At 45.7% G+C, this 22,074-nt stretch overlaps 1 protein-coding gene across 4 annotated transcripts in view; it reads right to left on the bottom strand.

Annotated features, from left to right (window-relative positions):
• The window catches only part of SPTBN1 (spectrin beta, non-erythrocytic 1), a 214,449-nt gene extending 193,624 nt beyond the window's left edge, over positions 1 to 20,825 (bottom strand). For 2 of the 4 annotated variants that reach the window (XM_066625923.1, XM_066625931.1), the window contains exon 1: positions 20,488 to 20,825. The gene's annotated coding sequence lies outside the window, so the exon portion shown is untranslated. Of the gene's footprint in view, positions 1 to 19,702; positions 19,773 to 20,291; positions 20,357 to 20,487 lie in introns of those variants that run through there. The other 2 variants (XM_066625951.1, XM_066625942.1) reach the window with 2 other exon arrangements.
• Between the last annotated feature and the right edge of the window lie 1,249 nt (positions 20,826 to 22,074).

The raw sequence follows: 22,074 nt of genomic DNA, 5'->3' as shown, positions 1-22,074 counted from the left end.
AATTCTTTCCAACTCCTGGTCTGTTATCAGAGGGCACTGATTCTCATGTTACAGCTCTAAATCAAGAAGCCAATGAAACAGTTTCTGCTTCAAGTCAGTTGCCACACAAATAGACCCAGAAACGTGGGGAATCTTCATGACAACATCAAACAAATGCTTCTTATAGTGAGGCAAAAAGGGCTCAGAGGACTCAAAGAGGAGGAAGCATCTTTGATATTATATCCATAGAGTGGGTTTCTGAAACCAAAAGCAGGGAGGAGTTAGGCAGGACAATTCAGTTTCTGTTATTAAATGAATGAATGCATGCTTGGTTTTCAGAGAATGTCATCTCTCATTGAAAATAAAAAAAAAATAAGAACAGGTATCCAGACTCTATGGTCTGAATTTATATGCTTGAAAGTTAGTAGAACGAGGCCCAATCCTATCAAGGGCGTGCACTGACATAATTTGTGTTCCACAGGGTACACACTGCTGCAAAAGCACTGTGAAGTGCTTTGTGATAGTGAAAGACCCAGGTGCACCGGCGGGAACACCAGAGCCTCCCTGCTGGTGCCAGGGGAACAACAGAGGCCCGGCACAGCGCAAAGCAGGGGTGGGAGGAGGGTGGGGAGGGTGCTAAATGGGGTGGGGGAAGGCAGAATTAGCAGGAGATGGGATGGGGTTTGGGGCTGCATTTAGATTGGGCCTAGGAGGAGGTGGGTTTGACAGTGATATGCAATGAATCCAAACCCTGTTCCCAGGTCTGATCTGTGTGAATGGATCAACTCAGACTTGTGCCAGGGATATCACTGGTGCAGGTCCAAGTTGACTCAATGTGGCTGCTGGGGCTTACCCTGGGGGAAGGGGACAAATGTCCTCTTATCCCAAAGAGATCTCCAGTAGCCAATTCACTCCATGGATTAGAGCAGCCACTCCATCATGGGATGCAGTGTAGCCCACACCAGCACCACTGCATCACAGCACAGAGATTTAGGTAGGATTGGGCTACATGTGAGGTGTCAGTATTCTGTGCATTGCATGACTACCACCCTCTATACACCTATGTGCCACAGTAATGTGTGGTGTATCGCATGGAAAGGTCTGTATGAGAGGAATGTATAACTGGGGCCTGAATGAGAGTTGGGGTATTTTTACAGGTGATGCAGAAATGGCTATTTACAGTTCACCTACCTCTGTCACAAACACCTGTGTTATGAACATTCATAGTGGAACACCTCCCTGCTCTAATTCCATTACCATCATTTATCATCCTTTACAGCAGGAAAGGCCAATATGCAGAATCCCCCACCCCTGTTACAATCTAAGCTCTTTAAAATACAGATAGATAAATCTACTTTTTAACTACAAAGGCCACCTTCAGCAAACTGAAATCATTCACAAATGCTGGGAGGAAAGTGAAAAGTCATTCTTAATGTCACTTGAGCTAAAGCTTTAACATGCACCTGCAAACTGGGGGAGGGGTGGAAACAGCCTATGGCCCTCTAATCCATTGTTGAGAAAGCATTTGCACAGAATGAGATAAGTGACAACTTTCCATTTTATTGTCAACCAGGCCTGGTACTATTTTAAGGTATACCAGGACTACATTGCCATTTGTCCAACAGACTCGTCTCAGCCCCCTGGCTCAACTCCAACACATTCCAGTACTTAATGCACAGCTTTCCTAGGGATTCAGCTGCACATATCTCAGAAATGCATTGGCTACAAGTTTCCCGTATTATAAAGAGACCCACCCTTCCCTAGCATGAGGTCACTTTGTACAAAACTCTGCCTGCAAATGAGAAAAACATTTGGAACCAGCTCCTCTGAGAATCCAGGTCACAAAGAGAGCAATTAAACAAGCTTCTATGAATTTTTTTTTAAACCTGCTTTAGTTCCAAGGAGAAAACTGTAGGCTGCTTTCTCAGTCTGATGTACAATATATCAGCCACGCTTGCACTGAAGTCAACAAACGATTTACACTAAGACATGTTCCAGCAAAGCATACTTAATGCAGCAACAAAATATTGTCTGCAAAGAAGTATAGTGTCTTGTTGAGGTAATTGGATATTCACTCATCATAAAAGGGCAGGACATCATGGAACACTCTAAAATTATTTACTTCCATCTTGGCTTTGGTTGTCAGATTTAGCTCAGCCCAGTGGTTCTCACACATTTAGCACTGGGACCCACTTTTTAGAATGAGAATCTGTCACGATCCACCAAAAGTGGTGTCGTGACTGGAAGTGACATCATCAAGCAGGTAAATGTTTTAACAATCCTAGGCTGCAATCCTACCCACACTTACCCAGGAGTAAGTCCAACTGACAATCATTGTTAAAAGCATATACATATTAGCCTGTTAAAAGTACAGTTCTGTAACATTTCCCCAAATGCAGTCACATGCCATGCTAGCATCAAGTCTAATATATTAAAAATAAAATATTGAAATGAATGGGGACTCACCTGAAATAGGCTTGTGACCCACCTAGTGGGTCCCGACCCACAGTTTGAGAAACACTGGCTCAGCCAGAGCACAGTGGGAACTTAACGCCCCACACTCAAAAACAAAACAAAACGAAGAAAGAGTTAGTGCATCAGGCCCCTTTGAGTTCCCTTCTATATCAAACAACCCAATCCTACGGTGCTCCAAAGCCAGGAGGTCCAGCAGTGCTGAAATGGTCAGCACTGTATCCTGCAGGGCCAGAGCAGCCACTGGCGTCTCCTCGAGGGAAATTTGTCCCCTTACTTCAGGCAGAGCTTCATTGACACCAATGGAACTCTTTGGAGCAGCGCCCACTTATTTATTTATTTAGCGTATGGCATAAAATACATGGACCTAGATCAAATGTCAATGTCCAGTTTGTCCAGCCATTCAAGGACAGAGTTACCCTCGTTGAAAAGTCAGACCATGGGCCAGTATACGCCCTCAGTTTGCAGCCAGACACAATGTGGTATATGGTTTGGCTGGAGAACCCGCAATCACACTGTGGGGTAGATACTAGCCCCCATTTAAACACTGAGTCCTGGCAAACACCATGTAGGGTACAGATCCTGTTCAAAGTTTTCCAGTGTTGGCAAGGTAAGTCGAAACCTGGCACCTTAAGTGTAGGATCGCCTATAACTACCCGTTTCTGGGTGTTCGACTGCCCATTTAGCTTTACATTGGGCACTGATGTTAAAATTGTTGTGCAGAAGTTGTGTGAGTGCCAGAGAAGCCTTCCTCGATTTAAGCCTACCGACTGATAGATGAGGAAGACCGGCATGTACTGGTAAAAGTGGGTTGTTGGTGATTTTTGCTCGACCCTTGCCCAGCTTGGTTGATAAGAGCTGCCCGGGGTGGGCTGGCTGAGTGGACAGGGAGGGTGGTCAACTCTTCCTTGATGGAGGGGACGTTACCACTCGCTTTGAAACGGGCGGTGGTTCGCCCCCTCCTGAAGAAGCCCTCCCTGGATTCCACTGTGTTGGATAACTACCGGCCAGTCTCCAACATCCCGTTTCTGGGCAAGGTAATTGAGCGGGTGGTGGCGTCCCAACTCCAGAGGGTCTTGGATGAAGCGGATTATCTGGATCCTTTTCAATCTGGCTTCAGGCCGGGCTTTGGGACGGAAATCGCCTTGGTCGCCTTGGTGGATGACCTACGACGGGGACTGGACAGGGGGAGTGCGTCCCTGTTGGTCCTGCTGAACCTCTTAGCGGCTTTCGATACCATTGACCATGGTATCCTTCTGGGCCGATTGGCCGAGTTGGGAGCGGGCACTGTTTTGCGGTGGTTCCGCTCCTACTTGGAGGATCGGTCCCAGATGGTGGTGCTGGGGGATGCCTGTTCGACACCCTGGCCCTTGAGATGCGGGGTGCCACAGGGCTCAATTCTGTCCCCCATGCTATTTAACATCTACATGAAACCGCTGGGAGAGGTCATCCGGGGGTTTGGAGTGGGGTGCCATCAATATGCCGATGACACCCAGCTCTATCTCTCCTTTCCTCCAGACTCCAGGGTGGCGGTTGAGGGCCTGGAGCGCTGTCTGGAGGCAGTGAGGATCTGGATGGGGGCTAACAAGCTGAAATTAAATCCGGATAAGACAGAGGCTCTCCTGGTTCGGAAATCCTCGATGCAGGTGCTGGACTATCGGCTTGCGCTGAATAGGGTTGCACTCCCTCTGAAGGAGCAGGTCCACAGCTTGGGGGTCCACCTGGACTCGCAGCTGCTCCTGGATTCCCAGGTGGCGGCTGTGGCTAGGGGGGCCTTCGCTCAGCTTCGGCTGGTGCGCCAGCTGCGGCCGTACTTGGATCGTGCAGACCTGGCCACGGTGATCCATGCCTCTGTGACATCGAGATTAGATTACTGTAACACGCTCTATGTGGGGCTGCCCTTGAAGACGGTTCGGAAACTGCAACTAGTGCAGAATGCGGCGACCCGTGTGGTTACTGGAGGTAGGCGGTTCGACTCTGTCAGTCCGCTTCTCCAGCGGCTGCATTGGCTGCCCATTCGTTTCTGGGCCCAATTCAAGGTGCTGGTATTGACCTTTAAAGCCCTATACTGCTCTGGACCAGGGTATCTTAGAGATCGCCTGCTCCCGTACAATCCGGCTCGTCCTCTTAGGTCATCAGAGAAGGCCTTTTTACAAGTGCCGCCGCCTAGGGAGGTACGTGGGGCGGCTGCAAGAAATAGGGCCTTCTCAGTAGTGGCACCAACGCTATGGAACTCCCTTCCCCCTGACTTAAGAATGGCTCCCTCTCTTGAGACCTTTCGGCGAGGCCTGAAGACCCTTCTGTTTAAACAGGCCTTCTGAGTTCTCGGCCTTTTAACATCTTTTTAACATCTTTTAATATTTTTTTACAGGCCTGATTCTTTTATGACTTGCTGCTGCTCTATGCTCTTTTTACCTATTTTTTACTCTGACCGCTGTTTTTTATGATATTAACATGTTTTTATTTGTTTTTAAATTATGTTTTTATATGTTGTAAGCCGCCTTGAGTCCCTTTGGGGAGAAAGGCGGGATAAAAATAAAGTTATTATTATTATTATTATTATTATTTTTCTATATTCTTTCACTAAAGCCTCTTGTCTCCGTAGGGCTGGTGGTGCTATGTGACTCAAAACGGGGAGCCAACAGACAGGAGTCGGTCTTATACAGCCACTTATGATCTTCACGGTTTCATTTAATCTGGCATCAGTCTTGCTAGTATGACAGCTGTTAAGCCATACTGGAGCACAGTATTCTGCTGCAGAGTACATCAATCCTAATGCTGATGTTCTGAGAGTAGTGGCTGAAGCTCCCCATCTTGTTCCTATTAATTTCTGGAGTGTGTTGTTCCTGGTATTGATTGTTGCGGACGTGTTCTCAAGGTGTGACTTATAAGAGAGAGTCCAGCCCAAAGTTACTCCAAGATATTTTGGATGAGGATTGTAAGGGAGTAGGTTGTTATTTAGAAAGACCTTCGGGGCTGCATTAGCTAATTTATTGTTAAGGTGGAAGCACATAGTCACCATTTTGCTGATACGGGGTATTAACCTCCAGTTAGCAAAATATTTTCCCAGGATCTTGAGGTCTTCTGAGAAGAGGCCATCCAACATCTCCATGTTTTTTCCCTGCACTGCTAGAGCCAAGTCATCGGCATATCCAAATTTACATCCCCTTGTTACTGAGATGTACAGGTTAAATAGTGTGGGTGCCATTACAGAGCCCACGATTTAGCAAGCACAGAACCAAGGAGGCTGTGTCAGGCAACTCTGCTTGAGAGGGGGCATAGGATTTGGCAGCAGCCTCTGCCACCATCGCTGCCCCCCCCTTCCAGGCCTGATCTGCCCTTTGGCCAACCCTCTCCCTTCCCAGCAGATCATTGCTTTAGCATCACTTTTTAAAACACTCTGGGGCAAGACCACAGCTCAGTAGCACAGTCCATGTGACAGAGGACAAAGTAAACACTTCGCATGCAGATGAGCTCTCAAATAGTCCCTCTCAGCTTCAGTAAAAAAGATCACAGGTAGCAGGGAAACTGCCAGAAGCCTTGATGAATTTCTTCCAGACAGAACAAACAGAATGTGGACCAAACCACTGACTCAGCAGCTTTTTATATCCTTTCTGGTCAAGCAGTATCAGGCAGTAATAACGAAACAAAACAAAAGATTCTTCATAGGGTTAAACAGTGAATCAACACAAGAGAAGGGCAGATGATCTAACTGCTCACCTTACAAAAACGAGGTCTATGAAACAGTGGAGTGGCCAATATGTCCATTCCATCCACTTGCTCCTTACAATCCTGTACTCCATGAGTTTGGACAATATTAGGCACACGTTCTGTGTCATAAGAAAACAGAAGTCATGACCAACGAATGGCAGCAGCCACTAAGAGGAGCCGAGAAAAATATGAGGTCAGTAGCAGTGGGAGAGAAAGGCCTGTTCTGCACATGAAGTGCCAGAATCCTGAGGTGGTGGTTCTTCAGACTGCAGGGGAGTCATGCCATTTTAATGTTCCCCCCACATTTAAAAAATGCAAGGAAAATAAAAATTAGACTTTTGGGGAGAATGGTTCTAATTCCTTGTTGTGATACTCTTCTTCCTGAAAAAAACTTTTTAATGCAAAGACTTTCAAAGATGTGGATCTCCACTTCCAATCCCAACTGATACAGTCCATTTTACCATCTCTCATAACTCTACTGCCTTGGGTCCCCTCAGGGAGAAAGGCAGGAGTAAAAATACTGTAAATCGAGGATGGGCAGACTTTCAACGTTAGGGATCACCTTTAACAATTGTATAGAAGAGGGAATTTTGACAGACTGTCATCGCACAGATCATCATTTCACCTGCTGAAATTCTCTCTTCTGCACAATTGTTAAAGGTTCAGGATCCCTAAAGCTGAAAGTTTTCCCACCCATGCTGTAAATAAGCAAGCAAGCAAATAAATAAATAAATAAATAAATGCCACCTCTGTCTGCTGCATGTGTGGAGTTGGCCTAGGAAGCCTAAACTCAGAGGCTGCTATAACCCACCTACTGAGGGGCAAAAAGGCTTTGTTAGCTTTGAGTAAGAAGAGTTATGCCACTGGAGTAATGCCCTGAATTTTATCAGAGTAGGTGAAAAGTACCCTTCAAAAGTCATTACAACCATTAGCTGCCAAGGATACGGCTATCCCTTCCAGAGCCAACAAGTGTAGCTAACCTCATGTGGCATTCCATGGGCGCTATAAATGCATGCTTCATTAGAATGCTTGATCCCTATGCGACACACAGCTGCACTGCATTCCTTCTGCCAAGAATGGTTACAGATCATCTTGAAATACTTTAATTAGAGATTTGTTTATTGAAAGAAAAATCAGAGAAATGGCTTCAAGACCAGAAAAAAAGGAAAGAAAAAAGAAAAGACACAAGACAGCGGTAAATAGTCAACGGGTTCAGTCCTTGATGCTTAACCAAGGTTACACCTTTGGCTGATACCCTTAACAGAAACAAGCTGTTCATTGTCTCTGATGACCTCAACAAAAAAAACAAAAAAAAGCACTGAGAGGGGCAGGAAGAGATGAAGAAATGTTTGTTGCTGCAATTAGTGATGAATTATTGCAATGCGTGGCTGCAGGGTAACAAAATGGTATTTCACAGCTGCAAAAAATAAACACTCACTCAAGGATGTTTTTAGCTTTATGTTAATGGCTAGCCCTAGAGCCATTTAAGAAGCCCAGTTAACTCTTGAACATGGTTTCCATCCTCAGGCAAACAAAGGTCCTTACTGGAATCTCAAACTCCCGACCCTGCTCTGTGGTGATGGCCATTCTGCATATGCAGGGGAAACTTTTTTTATTTAATCTCAAAGACTTTTATTCCTGCTTAAGACCTATAACTTGACAATTATAACAAAATTAAAAATAGTCATTATGAACACAGTCAAATACAGACATAAAAATCTCCACTATAAGCCATGTAAATTTCCTCAATGCTCATCCCCCTCCCTCTTGCCTTTCAGTCTCTCCATCTGCCTCCCTACTATCCTTGTCTCCCTTTGAAGCCTCCCACCACCCATGGCCCCACCCTTCCCCAAGACTGCTGACAGCTGTGTAGTATCCAGCACCTCAGGAGGTTGGAGCATCTCCCAGCTCCAACTCCTGCTTTCCTCACTGAACTTTCACAAGTCTCAACTCATTATATCTAAGCAAAGAAGGCTCCTGCGACTTAGATAGCAGGTCTCAAATAACTATCCAACCTTAATTTGTCCTTGGGCAAAGTTATGCATGATTAATTGTGAAGCACCATGCTTACAGGTGACTGCTGAACTATTTTTTCATCCTGTCCATCTCCGGTGGGAGGGGGAGTTCAAATTCCAGGGGGCTTAGAAAACTTACCAACATATTAGACCACAGGCAGTTGGTGCTTTGCTTTGTTTATTTAGAGCCAAAAGAACAGAAAAGGGGGGAGGGGTTGACCCTCTTCCCAGGTTAAATTCACCCCTTCCTTCAGCCTCAGCCCCTACTCACCCTTGGTGGTCCCTATGTGAGGCTGGCCAATGCAATCCTGGATAGAATATCCAGGGATACCGCACAGCTCAGGCAACTTGCTGGGATATCAGCTTGCCCTACTCCTCTGAGAGATGGATAATGGGTCTCTGGTGTGGGCAGCCATAGTCCTGCCCCAGGGTAACTGGCCACTTGGAGTTGTTGGGGACAGCCACTCCTTGGGTCCCTGTTTAGGGGTTTATCATTGGGGGACCTCAGACCTCCTGCCATCTGGCCTCCTTTCTTCACCTCTGCTCCTTTAGGGCTCCAGGCCTCAGGTCCCTTCTTGCTGGGCCCAGACCTCTCTGAGGGTTGCTGGGTCTTTGCTGATCTTTACTGCCCCCTCTGTTAGAAGAAGGCTCCTGCCTCCCCTGGCTCTTCTTTGTCGTCCTTGCTCTGCTGCCTTCCTCCTCTGTCTTCCCCTCTCACTCCATCATATCCCTTCCTCTTTCCTTCATCTCCCTCCCTCCCTAAGCCTCCTCCCTGCCCTCTTCTTCCTGAGGCCTAGGGCTGAGGCCAGTCTCACCCTGCCATCACTTGCTGTCACCTGGGCAGCTCCTCCCTCCTGCAACCAGAAGTGGGATGTCACTAGATGCCATGCCACTGCCCAGCTGATTGGTATGGCCACTTGCTCCCTCCACCCACTTGTCTGGGTGAGACATGTACCCCCACCGCTCTGCTGGTTGGTTGGGACACACGCTACACCTCCCAGCCATGCACACCACCACCCAAGTGCCCAGTGGGGCATCTCTGTCTCCCCACATCTGGCCACACCCCAACAGGGTTCACAGCTCTGTATAAAAATTGCTTTCTTTCACGGCAATCAGAGAACTTCTCCTTTCCTTCAGTAAGCTAAAAATTAAGCTAGTTGCATATTCCCCCACTCCTGTTCTCAAGGAGGCTCACAACAACAAAACATGTCATAAAAGAGCATAATCTAAAAACTGTAATTAAACAGTGGACAAATAATCTGCTAAAAGAGCTGCAGTGCTCTCGATACTACAAGTGTCCTCCTGATCACCATCCCTCAAGTGCTGTCCTAAAGAGGGAGGCATTATCATTCCTTCAGAAAGCCATTAAGTATACTCTCCTCCTCCAAGAGGCTCTTCTACAGTTCTGGGGCCACCACCGCAAAAAGCCTCTACCTTGCCAAAGTCAATCTGACATTTTGCAGTCTTTCCCTAGTCTGATTCTCTCAGAACTATCCAAAATGTCCAGATAACTAGAAGTTTGGACATACGATTCTGTGCCTATCATTGGTCACCAATTAAAATGGCCTCATTCAAATTTGATAGTAAAAGTGCCAGGAGTCAATGGGACTAGTGGTTTCATCTCCTTAAGCCTTTGGGCTCCCCCAGCACTTCTATTAAGTCTAGATGCAACTCTTATGAACACCTGAAGCTTCCATCTACTGAGGGCCCAGTCCTATCCAATTTTCCAGCACCAATGCAGCTGCAATGCAGCCCTGAGGTAAGGGAACAAATGTTTCCTGACCTTGAGGGGGACTCCCTGACTGCCCCCAAACCACAGAATAAAGCATACTCACCCTGTTGGCACAGCTGCACCATTGCTGGAAAGTAGGAAAGGACTGGGCCCTCAATCCATTGATCTATCTAGCCTAGTACTGCCTTCTCTAACTGGCAAGAGTTCTTCAAGATCTCTCCCAGCCTTGCCACCTAAAATCCTTTAACTGGAGGTCCCAAGGACTGAACCTGGGACCCTCTGCATGCAAAGCAAGTGTTCTGTCACTGACAGCCCTCACATCTCTTAGGTCCTAGGTACATACATCTATTTGTTGGGAAAACATAGGTTATAATAGTTCATAGTAAAAAGGAAGAGTAAAACAATTACAGATCAAAACCAGATGTCTAATAAGAGCAAAAGTGAAAATGGTAGCCCTGGCATACACAGGAATCCATGGGCCCATCCATGGGCCCCTATGCAGTAGACTGTTATTCTGGAGAAGACAGCAAGGAGACATGTTGAATACAGTACTCGTGTACTTTTGAATATAGTGGTGTGAACCTTAAGCAAAACCAGGCAAGGAGAATGAGGCAAACACAACTTGACACATGGAATTGGAAGTGTTGGGGAAAATTCCCCCTCCACAATGGTTAATTTGCATGTCCTCTCAGCCCTTAAGGATTCCTATGAATTCATCAAAAAACAAGAGCAATGGAGAGATGGGCAGCCCAATCCTGAGCTGCCCGGAGTGCAGGGCTTTTGTGACTGCGAAAATAGCTGCTGTGGCATCTAGTGCAGCCCAGGCAGCCACCACCGCCTCCTTGGGAAATGGGAATGTTCATCCCAAGTAAATGAAGTAGTCCAGCAATGGGGCTTCTCAACTCCACAAACCAATTACATGCTGAGTACAGAAGAAAATATTTCTTTACCCAGCGTGTAATTAGTTTGTGGAACTCCTTGCCACAGGATGTAGTGATGGCATCTTGCCTAGATGCCTTTAAGAGGGGACTGGATAAATTTCTGGAGGAAAAGTTCATTATGGGTTACAAGTCATAGTAGGTATGTGTAAGTTATTGGTTTTAGAGGCAAGCTGCCTCTGATTGCCAGATGCAGGGGAGAGCACTAGGACACAGGCTATGTCTGTTGTCTTGCGTGCTCCCTGGGGCATTTGGTGGGCCACTGTGAGATACAGGAAGCTGGACTAGATGGGCCCTTGGCCTGATCCAGCGGGGCTCTTCTTATGTTCATATGTATGGCAGCTCAGGAGCTGCTGCAGAATTGGAGAGCTCTGTGTCGGGCCAAAGGGACTAACACAGAGCTCAGGATCTGGTGGAGCTGAGCTCTCCTCAGGTACTGCCCTCCTCTCACCCCACTTCCCCCCCTGCATGTCTCCTTCCCAGTCTTTCCCTGCCCTCTCCCACCTCCCCCTGCCTGAGAACGCCTCCTCCCCGCCTCCCCCACACCCCTACCTACCTCTTCACTGCCTGGCAGTTCAGGTAACCTCCAAGCAGCAGAGCAACAGCTTTCCACTGGCACTAGGCTAGGTCTGGCGCTGGCCCAGGACTGAGGGCTCACAAATGTGCTTTGCAGCGGTTTGCAACAGTGTGTGCCGGTGGTAAGCTGGCACACACTGCTTAGGATTGGGCTCTAAATCCACATCCCCTCCTGAACAGTTGAATTGGTAGTTATTTTTTGAATAGAACTATGTACAGATAAGGTCAGAAAATAAACTGCATACCCAGCATCCAATCACACCTACTCTTCTTCTTTCAGCTGGGAATAGATGTGAGCAGACATGCTTTCACGTGTCTGTGCCCCTTAGCTGGAGTAGGTAACTGCCCACGCAGCCCATAGCAGTGCACTTCCAATGTCACAAAACTGTAACATTTTGCCTCTGAATATATTGTTCTCTGTCACTCTCCACACCCTTCATGACCATAAGCATTTTGCCTTCTATGAAATTTTCCTCTCTTGCAATTGGTGGGTTATTCTTTCCACTTTGGGGCAGGCTCAGTGTTCTGTAAAAAAAAAATGCCAATATGTATGCTTCTTTTATACACTACTAATCTGTGGGGGTAAAAAACGAGGGGGGCACTTGAATGGATGTCCCTGTAAGGCAAAAACTAGACACTGCAGCATATAATGTACCAAAAATAGCAGCCACATGACTCTTCCTCCCACTCTCTCCCCCAGAAAGCTCTAGGAATATAAAATGTGTGACATGATGTCATCATGCCTCAAATTTGCCCACCCCATAGAGCAGAGAAACTTGGGAGTATGATGTTATAACATCAAATGCATTCTGCAGTATCAGTATCATTATCAAAGAACAGAGGAAGAGGGCAAATAGCTGCTGTTTTCAGTGACAGCCCCATATCTGTTGTAATGTCTAGTTCTTGCCTAGGAGATTGCAAGATAAGTAGCCATGTCCAATACCAGAAAATGAAAAAATAAGGTTGCTATCTTATACATAGTTACCTAGGAGTTAGTCCTATTGAACTCAACAGAACTTACTTCTGAGCAGACATGCACAAGATAAGTTTGAAAAAAAAAATCTTTTGGTGAAAATTTGTTAGTAGTGAGGCATGTTTACAATCAGATATGTTAAAAAGATTGAAAGAGACCTTTAAAATCTGATAAATGTACCAGAGGAGACATGAAACAAAGGATGGAGAGGAAGAAGTCATAAAAAATTGTTGATACAACCATTGCTAATGCTGTGTGATTTTGGGACATACTGTAGTTAGCATCTATATGAAGTTTTAATTTTCATAATTAAAGGAGATAAACTGGAATAAAAGTAGAATCAGGACAAAACATGGAGTTAGGTGCAGATGATTAAAGGGTGTTGAGTGAGTGAGTGAGTAAGTGAGAATTAGATGGCATATTATACAAACATTTTCAGAAAGGGAGTGACATACCCAAGCCCCTGAGAATGGGTACAAGTTCAGGTCACCCAGGAAAGTTCACTGTATTGCCAAACCACTCCTTCGCCCATAGCTTTTGCCATATTACTTTAGAAATTATGCTTTTGCTAACAGTAAGTGAGTAAGATGATATTTTATAGTGTCAAAGCAGTAGCCCAGAAGTTGAATGTGTATGTTGTCACACAAACGCTCTAGTGCAGGGGTGTCCAAACATTTTAGCAGGAGGGCCACATCATCTCTCTGACACTGTGTCAGGGGCCGGGGGAAAAAAAGAATTAATTCACATTTAAAATTTGAATAAATTTACATAAATGAATTTATTAGAGATGGAACTTATAAGAATGAATGACGGTCTTGCAGCAGTTCAAGGCATATAAAAGATCCTGCACAAAGCAAGACCAGCCTTTCCTTGCATCACAGACATGAAACAGCAAGCAGTGGAGGGAGCCCTCGTCCCACAGCTCAGGGGAGAGGTGAAACAGTTGTCCTAATGCTGAGAGCAGTTGCGTCGGGCCAGCACAGGCTCCAGCAAGTCTCTGGAGGGCCAGAGGCTCATTGGGGACTGAGAGCTCCCCGAGGGCCTGATTGGGAGCCCCCGAGGGCCGCAAGTGGCCCCCGGGCCGGGGTTTGGGCACCCCTGCTCTAGTGAGTAGTCAAGTTCCATATTATAGTTATTGTGTTAATCTAGTAAGAAGGGTTTCCCACCTCCAAAGCACATGCACTCAGCCAGACCGCTACATATAAATGCACACATCTACATACAAAATCACAGAGAAAGTTACAGTATTAATATATGGAATACCTTTATTTCCTACAACTTGAAAACATGCTACTTTTCCTTAGAGTGAAACTGCAGATGGACCCTTTTAAATCATACTTTAAAGTTCAATAGAAGCATGGTGGGGGGGGGCGATCTACTACTGGTTTATAAACAAATGTTTCCCTAAATTGTTAAAATGCCTTGATCTTAGCTCATCAGAAACAAAAGCTCATTTCCGCTTGATATGTTCCTGGAGAAGTGGGTTGAATAACTGAGGATCAGGGCCTGAGACCATACAAAATTCTTGGCAAAAACGGGATTGGGAAATGGTATTTGGGCACTGAGCCATATACAGACTTTTGGAATGAAAATTCAATTTTGTGTCCAGTTCCCCTGAATTGTTGCATGAGAGCTGCAGGACACATTGTTGTTAAACAACGCTGAACAAAATGGGGTCACAAATACTTTGTATCATATACTTACAACTGGCTGAACTGATATCTTATGTATCCACGTTGAAATCACACTGTGATAAGTTAAATATTTTACAAGGCGTTATGTAAAGTAAAATGGACACTTTGGGATTTCTGGCTAATAAAAAAAAGACTAAATTTATGATCCCAAGTATGCTTATCTGGACGTGAGCGAATATATTCAGGATAAAGCTAAGAAATATGCAATCAATCAAGTGGCTTAATTACAAGCATAAAAACACCAGCATTTTCTTGCTGAACCAAACCCAGGTCTATTAAGTTCAGTATTCTGTTACCAAAACCATCTAGCCAAATTTGGAAGCTTACGAGCAGGGCATGAAGATGTCAGACAACCCCTTTTTGTCTCAGGAAGTCTATACTGTATGCTGTCTCTGAACATGGAGGTTTCATTCAGCTATCATAGCCAACAGCTATGCTGTTAGACCTGTCTGAATTTATCCTTGAAGATAGTGGTCTTTTCTTGTCACAGTGAGCATCAGAGTTGGGGTCAATGTTATATTCAAGACTGAAGCCTCTGCTCAGCACATTGGCTAAATCAACCCACACATTGGCCAACTCAACCACTCTTTCAACATTATTTTCCTGTTCGTGGTATTTACTTACTTTATTTTAAAGATTTATATACCACCCTTCCCCCTGAACACCTGGCTGCCCAGGAGATTTACAAAAAAAATCAAAAAACACACACAAAAAGAATCACAATACAATTAGCATTAAACATTCATAAAAATGCAATAAATAAAGCATTAAAACCCACAGAAGACAGCTGAACAGATCACTAACTAGGAAGGGCAACCAACAGAAATTAACAGCCCAATCCCATGCATGTCTATTCAGAAGTAAGTCTCATTAAAGTTAATGGGGCTTACTCCCAGGAAAGTGTGGATAGGATTGGGCTGTCAGGTGGGAAAAAGTAACTGAAGTAAAAGAGCTTTTAAACCTTGTGAGAAGGTGAGAGAGTACAGATTTCAACTTAACTGGGATCCCAAAGCATTGGTGCCCCCACAGAGAAAACACTACCCCTTGATTTATTTATTTAATTAATTTAAGAGATTTATATCCCACCTTTCCAGCCTGCTTAAGGGCCCTCAAAGTGGTTTACAAACAATATTTTAAAACAATAAAAACAGTGCTAAAGACATTAATATAAAACTATTAAGACCACAAAAAGAATAAAACACAAATGCATCACAGATTAGAAGATGTTTCATAAAAAGCGCCAGGCCCCTGATGAAAACATTTAAAAGCTTCCCTAAATAAAAAGGTCTTGAACCCCCACCAAAAGGACTCTAAAGAGGGAGCTTGTAATATGGGAATAAGCATTCTCTAAGAATTTGTTTGTACAACAGGGACAATAATGAGGAGGAAGGAAGTCAAGAAGACAGTATGGAAATAAATCAGCAGTGATTTATTCTGTTCCTTTGAAATAGGGTATGTAGAGAGATAAGCTGAATACAGCAATATGGCCACAGTCCACTTCCATAGATTTGAATTAGCGGTTTTTAAAGACTTTTCTGATTTTAAATGTATCCTCCTTACATTTTTACCCTTCGTTTTAAACAAACTCCTTTTAAATACTGTGATCACATCATAAAATTTACATGCAATAGAAATGATTATAGGATTTCCTAAGCCTGCAAAGTCTGGTCCCAAGGAAAGTCTGATGACACCTTTTCAGAAATTAATAAATTTAAAAACAAAAGTATGGGTTATAAATCCTGATATTTCTTAGCCCCACCCACCCCGTCTCTCATTCTGCATGCATGTGTGTGCCTGTGTGTGAGAAAGAGAGAGACGGAATGTGTGTGCATGCATGCCGGCTCACTTTTGGGACTTCTGTGGGATTTTCCATAACCTCAATGAACCATTTCCAAACATATCAGCAGGGGAAAAACACTTTCTCATATGGGTCCCATAAGAAACAAACCAATTATAACATCAGCTTGAAATTCTTCCAGTTCTGGAAATCAGAGCAAAAGAACTGTACTTCCATGCACATTTCATTTTACTGACATGCACTTACATGGTAAATGGGTGGCATTTTGTTGAAGACATTTAAATCCGCAACCACAACCTCCTTTCCCTAAATTTGTAACTCATTCCATAAAAAACAAAACCAACAAAACCTTAGGAGTCCCACTGACAAAAATGGAATTATAGTAAAAACCATCTCCTTAAATGGACTACTGTAAATCACTGGGAACAGCTCTTGACACACACTGTTGTACTAACTGGACTGTCAACACTTTGTAACTTGTAACTACTGCAAAATCCATTCTAGCTTCTACTGCAAGTCAAACACAGTATACCACAGTAGCTAAGAGAATGAACTGTGGATCAGGAAGCTCCCACTTCAAATAGGGCCTCCGCCATAAATTGATTAGATGCTTTAGGCCAATGTTTCTTTCAGCCTCAGCGCCTCCATTTGCCATTTGGGCATAGTAAAACATACTTACTTTACAGGGCAAAGATTACTGAGATAATATATATGAAGCGCTCTTATTATTCCATGCACAAATGTGTATCTTTTTCATTGAACACCAGTTTATCAAATCACTCCACGGAACTTGAAATGCTGCTATTTCTGCTATCCAGATGTCTACCGCAAAAGGGCAATATACAGTATCATGATAACACACATGTAATTCAAATTCCTGCAGTGACGTCAGTCAGGACTCATCAAGACAGCTGGCTCATATATTCTCCAAGTCACACACTCTTGTCACAAGAACCATTTCCGCAATCTGGCAATGGCCCATTCATGCCAGTACTGGTCAGCAGACTGCCCAGCAAATATATGCCACTGAATATAGCAATAAAGCTTTTCCAGGACCATACCACTTCTGCCATTAGATGAGGAGTTGTATGCTTGTATCCTTCTCTGAAAAACAGCCCTTGCATTTAAGTGTGGCGAGGAGAAAGTCCACTCTTGTTTTCTTCCTGACATGCTATATTTCTGTGCAGGTTCCCCCTATCACAGCACAGAATTCAGACTTGCACCCTCCCTACATCCTGAGGTGGTACAGTCCAGAAGAAACTTTGCCACTTATTAGCAGTGCATGTGTAAACTGCCCAATTTTTTGGAAGTTATTGTAGGCCATAGCACACTGCCCCTGGCTGCCTGGTTCTGACAATTGCTGCTGCCATCAAAGCCTTGCCTCTCTCACCCTAGATTCATCATACCATATAAAAGTGTTATTTTCTCAATTGGGAATTTGCACCAGATTTCTTGATCAAAATGCTGATATTTTGTGACACTTTCATACTGATGCCATCTCTTAAATAAAATCAGTTTACGGTCTAGTCCATTTTTAAATGCCTGATACCATCACTTCCCTCCAAAATATAGTCACCCTGTGTAGATTGTCCCCAGCGTCTGATAACACAGGCCAACACACATTTTGCTTCCTTAAACGTTACACCAATATATTTGTATTGCTTATATACAATATTTGGGGTGCTGATTCTAAAAATGGCATCCGTTTTGTCCTATCACCTCTAGTTTTGGAGACACGGCATAGCCTCTTTAGTGAATGGTTCAAACAGCTTCCTCATGAGGAAGCCTACACCATGACTTCCTCATGAGGAAGCTGCTTGAACCATTCACTAATGAGTCTATACTATATTTCCAAAACTAGACGTGATGGGGCAAAACAGATGCCATTTTTGGAATCGGCACCCAAATTCAAATCAAACCACCATAAAGTTTAGGAAAAACTTTTCTGACCCTCAATTTTGAAGGCCTGAGTAATCAGAGAAGTTCATTCCTAATTATCATGACAGTCACATTAATTTCTTTCATCCTTTTAGAATGTTTCAAACTATTCAGTATAAAACCATGAGGGGATGCTCTCTGTTTTTCCATTTCCTGGAACATATTGTCTATTCATTCAATATTTATGATGCTGAACAATCTTACAATAAAATCATGGAAGGCTGAATAGATAATTGAAAGAGAAAAACAGGGTCTCAATCTGATAGTAATACATTGTAAACAATAAAGGTGCAAGTGTTTTTTCCTCTCTAGAAAGATCAGAGGACAAAAAAAAAAAAAGGCCAATTCACTGCATTTCTGTATAAGATGTAAAACCAAACATATGAATATTCAATGCAATGTGTGTACAGGGTTTGTTCAAAGTCAGAAACCAGATTGCAGTAGTTAAGGGGAGTTTTCCTGAGACTTGGCAGCTCTGTATTATCTCACAAATATGCCACTTCTAAATGCACAACAGACCTAATGTTTTCCTTTACACAGAATGCACTAAAGCGCATGCCCTTTATTATATTAATTCTTTCAGTGTTCATTTTAATGATGTTGAATTTTTTCCCCCGAGTACAAATGGTCAACCAAATGGTCAACCAAAGCAATGAGAAACAGAACATAGTACTATAACTGCTTCCAATGATAAACAAATTCAGTCATGTAGGAGCAGGAAAACGCCTTCAAAATCCAGAAATGAAACTTGCTCATTAAAAAATATCCTCCCCTCAGGGATAAATATGTAACTGTCAGAGAGAAAACTAATATAAGTAAAGCATAATCATTGTAGGGTTTTTGTTTTTAGCTACAGCTTTAAGCAACGTATTTCAAATCATAAGACTATAAAAGAGGTATATGGATGGATACAATTACATTAAACTGCACAAAATTTCTGTGCTTCTCATAGAGAATATCATGTCTTTATTTGAAGAGATGATGGCAAAGTGACAGCTTTCCCTTTGAGTGCAAGATAAATAACCAAGGTAAATTAACCTGCTGTCCTTCCAACATGGAAGGGGTCTTGTGTCCACAACAACCAGCTTTCATTTACTCATCAGCTTCTGTGGCCTGAGGAACTCCATCCACTGCAGCTGAAATGCCTGACATCGCCTCGTCATCTACAACAACATTCTCCCTAATGCAACCCCTCCCTAATGCCACTACTTTTGTAGTATCAGATTAATGTTTCACAGCTGCAGGCTGGACGCATTAGAGCTGCAGGACTGCAATCGCATTACTCACCCCCCCCCCCTTCACTACAAAGCTCAAGAGCAAAGAGGAAGGTGGAAAAGGAAGAAGAAAATAAGTGAAAATTTCAACAGTCCTTACAAAGACACCTGCATAATGATGGTGACAAGTGTGGCTGGGGGCAGGGGGGGAAAGAGATTTCTAATCACAAAACTGTAGTATTCATTCCTGTAGGGTGGAGCTGTGATAATGCACAAGGGACTTAGGGATCCCGGAAAGCAAAGCAGGAGGGTTGTCAAAGAGCCTCTGCATTATGCTGCATCATTTCTCCCCAGTCAGAGGGAGAGCAGGGGGAGGGAATGTTATGTTCTTAAATAATCTGGGGGAAAAGTGAAATTATTTAGGCACATGCCTGATTTCCTCGCACATAATCTTCCCTCTCCCTTTCAAAAGCACGCTCCTGCTTTGGAAAATAATAAATCGCTTCCCAGGAGACGAGGAGGCACAAGAAGAGATCCCCATATCCAACCCAGATAGCCACATCAGAGGAGCAAAGGGGTGGGAAAGTAGCTCTCTTGGTCAAGGTTACCCATCAGAGAGGTTACCCCCTTCCCCTTCCCCAAGTGCGCCCATCTGCACAAACCTGTTGAAGCCTTAAGGGGAGGGGGGGAGAGAAAGCTCGACTAGCCTCCTCCAAACCATTCGGTGCAAAGAGATGGAGGGCAGCAGAGAGAATATTCAGAGCAGAAAGGGAGAGGGAGGGGGGAAGACAGCAGAACCACCGACCACGCCTGTTTGGGACCGCTATGAGGAGCAGCCACCTTCTGCCAGCCTCCCAGGTGGCTCCTGGAGGCTGCGATGTCCTTTAGGCTTTGCTTTCTTGCGTGGTGTCACCCACCTCGCTCCCCTTCCTCCCTCTCGCCCATCATCTTCTCCCACCCAAAACAAGACCAGGATCCATGGCTGGGGAGGTGGAGGGAGGGGGGAAGAGGCAAAGCAAAGCCGGAGGGATAATCCTGCTGCTGCAACGCCTGGAGAGAACCATTCCCCTGGCAGAAGGGCGCGCGTTGCCCCCTCCAGCTCCAGGCACAATGACACCCGCCGGGGAGCGAGTCGGAGAGCCAGCAGCTGCCCGACCTCTCCGCCTCGTCCCTGCAGAGCTCGAGCTCCGCCACAGACGCCGCAGTCCCAGCACCGCCATCCAGCCCCAGCCACGCAACGCCCATCAGAACCTGGCAGGCAAGCGCCGCCGAGCCGGCCCCTCCGATCTCCTGCGCCTGCTTCCCCCTCCCCAGGGGGGCATCAGCCCCGGCAGGGGACAAGACAGGACAGGCAAGGCACCCCCGCAGCCCCTGGATGAAGACCCTCCTCCTCCCCCCTCTGCCCTGACTGTGCCCCGATCTTTGCACTGGAGGGGGCAGCGCCTACCTCGCCTCGCAGGGATGGGGTGAGGGGGTGGGCTCCGCTCTTCTTCGTCCTTGTATGCAATGCGGTGCGCTCCCTTCCTCGGCAGTGACGGTGGCGAGGAGGAGGAGGAGGAGTGGGCGGGTGATGATGCAGCAAGGAGCAGCAGCTCCTCGATGGCTGGAGCTGGGGGGGGGGGGAGCTGGAGAGGGGAAAGGCGGCGGCAGCAGCAGCTCCGTGGAGAAGAAGCAATGGATGGCGGGCTCAGGGAGTGGACTCCAGGAATCTGCAGTCAGTCAGGCAGCCAGCCGGCCCTGCCTCCTCCTCCGATGCCGCCTGCACAGCAACAGCTGCACTGATTGAGACAGAGAGGGAGGGCAGGGACAGAGCGCTCGCGCGCACCCTGACTGGCGCACACGCTCGGCCGCGCGCGTCCGGCCCCGGGAAGGCGCGCGTGCAGGCAGCTCAGCCGAGGGAGGCAGGGAGGGGAGCGCAGGCGGGCAGCGGGGCAAGGGAGGGGGAGGGCTGGAGGTGCGGGCGATGGCAGAGCGTTGCACCCCTCCCTCTTTTCTCCTCCTCCTGCAGGGGGCTGCACCACCCCCCAAAACGTGACAGCCAACCCAAGGGGACTCTCGTGCCACCCAATATGCCAAGAGAATAACAAATGCATGCAGGCATGTGCCCCCCCCCCAGCCAAGGAAAGAGGTGAAGGCGGGCTGCAGGCCTGGTGCTCACTGGGGTGCTCCACCACCTGTGCCTGGACTGAGAGACTCACGTGCAGGCCTGCTCCGCCATGCCTCCTCAGTCAATACACTTGTCCAAGCGGGAAAAGCTTCTGCTAGCAGTCTCTTCACCCCCCCCCTCCACAGCTGGTTTTCTATATGCAGGGGGTTTGGGGGGAGTATGGAGGAGCATTCCATCATGTGAGCCCCCCCTCGCCTTCTGGAGTGGAAGGGGCAGGGCCCAGCTGGACCAGATCATTGCCTCTGGCAATATGGTCCCAAAACCACCCAGAAAGCGGCAAACCTCTTTTCTGGGTTATGCCATGTTAGACTGCAGGTGAGGACCCTGACTGAGTTCTCCTCAACACAAAAATATTCCTCCACATAGAAAACTAGCTGGTGTGTGTTGTCCAAAGGGCCTTACTATGTATTATGAATTCTTACTGATAAATGGGTTTTTCTATCATAGTGCATTTAGATATTTTGTTACAGAAAATTCAAATTTAAAAAAGTTTTTAAAAAAAGAAAGTGCCTTCAAGGAGAAGGCAGGGCTAGATCCCTTCTCTGTGCTCATTTTCCATGAGGAGGGATGGTCCCCCTTTTTAAATAAGGAGGAATACTTGCAGTGTGAAGTACAGAAACCCAGAAACAGGTTCACCTCCTCACCTAAGTCTCTGAGAACTAGGTCAATAGCTAGTAAAAAGAATGCTGTAATGGAGACTGTAATCTGAATTGAAAACTACTATGGGGTATTGGGGGGGGGGCTAGTTGGTTTTTTTGGCTGAAAATCTCTCCCTTGGAGCCAGTCTTATCCATCTTTCCAGCACTGATGCCACTGCAATGCAGCCCCAAGATTAGGGAACATACTTTTTCTTACCTTGAGGAGGCC

The sequence above is a fragment of the Tiliqua scincoides genome, chromosome 1, assembly GCF_035046505.1.
Source record: "Tiliqua scincoides isolate rTilSci1 chromosome 1, rTilSci1.hap2, whole genome shotgun sequence".
Classification (NCBI taxonomy): Eukaryota; Metazoa; Chordata; class Lepidosauria; order Squamata; family Scincidae; genus Tiliqua; species Tiliqua scincoides.
The sequence above is the reverse complement of the archived record's forward strand: the minus strand, read 5'-3'. Positions and strand labels throughout refer to the sequence as shown.